This window comes from Daucus carota, chromosome 4 (genome assembly GCF_001625215.2).
Source record: "Daucus carota subsp. sativus chromosome 4, DH1 v3.0, whole genome shotgun sequence".
NCBI lineage: Eukaryota > Viridiplantae > Streptophyta > Magnoliopsida > Apiales > Apiaceae > Daucus > Daucus carota.
In genome coordinates, this window is record NC_030384.2 from 11,628,610 (window position 1) to 11,633,403 (window position 4,794).

Consider the following 4,794-nt stretch of genomic DNA (forward strand, 5'->3'; position numbering starts at 1 on the left):
TGATTGGCCACTGACAAGAATGGTGTCTTTCTGGATTTATCAATGATCAGGGTTCATCTTGATCAACCTTCATTTGTGACGTCTCGTCCTTCGAACACATACGAACAACACGAAAGAATCTAGAGTAGTCAACGATCATCGCAAAAAGATATCTGGCTTTGTTTGCAGACATGACATTAGCTGATCCGTAGAAATCCATACGTATCATCTGAAGCGGCTCAGTAATGTTGATCATATCTTTGCTTCTGTGCGATGCTCCTTCGACTTCCTAGTTTTGACATAACTCATATTCTTCATCCAATAATGAATTCCAGATGAGGTAGTCCTCTCACCAATTCTCTTCTTACGAATATAAAGAGCTCCTTGTTTTGACATACAAGTGCGAGAGCTTCAGATGCCATAGTTAACACTTATCTCATGAAGCTTTACTATCGAAACAGCTCACTCCATCTTCAATTGAAGTTACATATTAGCTACGAGAAAAATTCACATCCTTCTTGATTTAAAATAAAATACTATTCTATGAACTGACATAATGTCCTTTGTCAGAGAACCGTCTGATACTAGGAATGTGTGTTTTGACTTCTTGCAAGAAAGATATGCTTCCATGATGACATTCCAGGAAAACAGGCATGTCCCGCAAGAGAATCTTTGTTGTCATCTTTCAAAGATTATTGACGGAACTGCTCACACGATCACATTTGTTGACAGGGTACTTTTGGTAAATATATGATTTCAGCTACTCAGCAAACAGAGTGCACCAAAAATCATATGGAACATATGTAACCTGCAATCACAAATGGAAAGTGTTCTATGGTCCCCAATCATAACTGGGTCCGGATGGATTAGAGATTTTTCTTTAACAGTGGTAACAACAGAATCAACCTTAACATGCTAATTCTTATTTAGACATTGCCCTAATGTGATTCTCAAACATGCTTTTCTAAAATCAATGCAAGTACACGGACATGCATTCATGACAAGAAAATAAGCAGACATGATGTTGAATACACATGGCAAATAATCAAAGATAAGACAAGAGCAAGGTAGGCAGTTATGCAATTCAGAAGATTCAGTACTCTCTACTTAAACCAATTAACACAAGTGTAACAGGTAGCAAGTAGAATTACATATATTCAATAATCTCCTAAAAGCATAATGATCATAGACAAATTAATAATCACATTATCAATTCATACTAATCCCACTCTATTGTTATATGGCATTACACTATCTCTATTATTTAAGTCAGTTTTAGATCTAACATGAAGTTCTAAAAGTTCTACTGACCCAGGGTAGACATTCCATCATAGAACAAAATAAAATCCTTAACAAACAATTCAGATTTGATAAGCAAATCTAATTGTACTAGGGAATCTGAAAGTAAGTGTTTTAACAAAGTTATATATGCTAGGATCATAACCTCTAAAACTAAGAGTCGTGTTCCAAAGGAAAGCTTCTAATCTCACTATTGCAAATAATCAAATCCTAAATATTCATACACATGTTAAGAATCTGCTAAAGACACATGCATAAGATTATCATCAATCCTAGTTACCAGAACAATGATCTAGCATACTAGTTCAACATTATCTATTATGATGCTATCATGCTTGTGCTTGTGTGTTAAACAATTCTACTCAGAGATTTATAACATGCTTTGAATATAAAGAAATATGTATTGCATAGTTAGAAAGAATTCGTACCTGAGATGTGCGAGTTGAGTCATCTTCAGAGAATGCTAGGATAGCCAGATAACCATAATCATCCTTCTCATCAGCAACTGATCCAGCTCACACCTTTCCTAAAATAGCATAAGAACTTGTTGTGATGTTTCTTTCAAAACATCCACTTGAATTTCAGACAAGCCCAATCATCCTTGTTTGTCGAGGCTTCAATATATATAGCAACCCTTCTTTGCTAAAGATACCAATCAATATTGTGTGTACTGACCAACTCAGTTTTCAAAAAACCTATCGAACTGAACCCCGAAGAGTCTCCACTTGAAACCAATAGATTTCATCTGAATCTCACATGACTAAACCTCTCAGACAGTGTTATGCTAATCCTTGAAGTTCTGTCCTCACATTCTTCAAAAGTGTTAACTTTCGTCGACTTGAGCTTCGTCAAATTCAGCAGTTACAAACTCTTCTGTTCAATCCTAAGGTTCTGACATAAATGCACGAAACTGATTTGGTGCGGTAGTAACTCGATAATTATATCCTTAAACCTCCACAGTTCTCTGTCTTTGGTTCAGTTGATTCCGGATGGATTTAGCATTGATACAATTCATTGTGTAATTGTATATCCCTGAATCACCGAGTTAGATTGAAATCCCTTGAAGATTCGTCCGTAAAAACTTCTCTTTTCCTACTATTAGTGGTGCCATTCAAGTTGACATTCCGAGCCCTGGGAAGATGCACTAAACATATAAAGCAAGTTCCCATCCTGATCTGGTGATCTAGATAATCAAGTAGGAGTAATTACTCAGATCAAGGCCTGACGTACCTTCTTAAAAATCCACTGTTAGTAGTACCAAATTAGTCTTCAATAGAATCTTCTTCGAATCACAATCATCTTTGTCGAACATAGAAAACTGCTTCTAATAATCCTTTGAGAAATCAATTGGATTGGGTCATCAATGTACTTCCATTACCGGTTCTGAGAATTTGGTATTTGAAAGCCCGGTGTTTGTCTTGTAATCAGTCAGCCTGATCTGTCTCAACTAAATGTCAATCTGATTTGTCTTGGAGTAGAATAATTAAAAAAGTTACGGGACACTTGATTATTTAAACTAAGTTTAAATTATAAAGAAAATAAATTTAAAAATAAGTTTTAAAAGATGAAAGAAAATAAAGTATAAAATAAACTTAGTCAAATCTATAAAATAAATTTAATTATATTTAAAAAATAAATTCAAATAAATTCATAATAAACTAAATAAGTTTAGAATAAATTTATTTCAAATTCATTTAGTAAATATATTAAAATTTATTGTATAAATTTAATTTTTGAAAATATTCAAGTGTCTCGTCTCCAGTTAAATCATAGCTTCCAGAACAAACTAAATTGAACCCTTGAACTTGAACTTATATCCATAATCAGTTAAATCCTCTTAAATTTATATTTTATATTTTAACTTAAATTTAAATCACAAACTATAAAAATTTAAATAATAAATTTATAAAATTTATGATAAACTTAATAAAGTCTAAGAGTAAACTTTACAAGTCTAAAATAAATTTATTCAAATTTATTAAATGAATTTAGTAAAGTTTATAAAGTAAATTTAATTAAGTTTATAAGATAAATTTAATTAATTCATAATAAACTCAATTAATAAGTTTAAAATAAATTAAATCAAATTTATAAAATAAACTTATTAAAATTTAAAATATAAATTTATAAGTCCCAGTCCAAAGTTCAGTATCCGACAGATAATCCTTGCTTAGGCCTACGGACAAATTCAGCAACACAAACCGGAAGAACATTTCCCCTAATTAAATATCAAAAGCTAGGTTCTTGATTTTCCGTACGATAAGGATCCTGATTTGTATATCAATCAGCCTGGCTCTGATGCCAATTGTTAGGTCCAAAGTATCGTAGAAGGGGGGGTTGAATACGATACTCACTACAATTTAAAATTCTTTCGAATCTTGCGGATAAACAAATTGCAGTCCTGTAATGGGTTTCGTGTTCCGGATATTTATTGGGTCGATTTCTGAGGATATGAAAATATTAAACCAACACACAATATTTTCCAAGGTATATCTGTATATTGATAAATACCTCGAAGGTGCTACAAATCCAAACCCGAAGGTTGGCTACAATGACCACTCCACTAAATATTACAAGCCCTATCCACTACAAATATTTATGGTACAAAACTAGGCTAGGGTGTGTGTATATTTGAGAGAGTTTGTGCATAGCACTTGGCCATCCATCCCGAAGGATGATGTGAATTGTGAGAACCACAATCACATATTTATAGGCTTTCATAAACTAACCATGGTTAACGAGTTCGTCCTGGACGGATTGAGTTCGTCCTGGACGGATTCGATTTAACAAAATAAATCTAACTCCCAAGTACTTGAATTGGCGCCAGGAGATGTTGGATTGGGGCGCAACATTTGACCAAGTCAAATGTTGCGCTTCAACAATGTTGCGCTTCATTGCTCCTCTGTTTGGTACTTAGAAATAATTCCAGTAACAAAAGTTGCGCCATGATTGTTGATTAGAGGAGCAACATTTGACCAGGTCAAATGTTGTTCCAATATAGTGCATCCCTTGTAGAGTTGTGACTTAGAAATTATTCTAAGTCACAAAGGGTTAGTGCCAAGAGTTGTTAGTAGAGGAGCAACATTTGACCGGTCAAATGTTGCGCCTGGGTCAAATGTTGCGCCCGGGTCAAACCTTGCGCCTTGGTCAAATGTTGCGCCATAGAGTGTGCAAGAGGTATATGGTGACTTAGAGAAATTCTAAGGCAAATATGAACTTGCTCCACCATTGTAATGCTTCCCCTGTTATCTCTCATCTCTTGGGGACGAACTTTGACTTTGGTCAAAGGTTGCGCCTCAAGAGTGCTATGTCTTCACTGTGATGTACTTAGAGAATTTTCTAAGTGAGGAAGAGCTGTTGACTTCGGTCAAATGTTGTTCCTCACATAGTAAGAGCTTTCCTTGTTATCACTCCTTTGACTGAGATTGACTTGAGTTTGCTCCATCCATATATTTATATTATATTCATAATATTATATAAATATATGTATAAATAAAGATATATATATAAATGTAT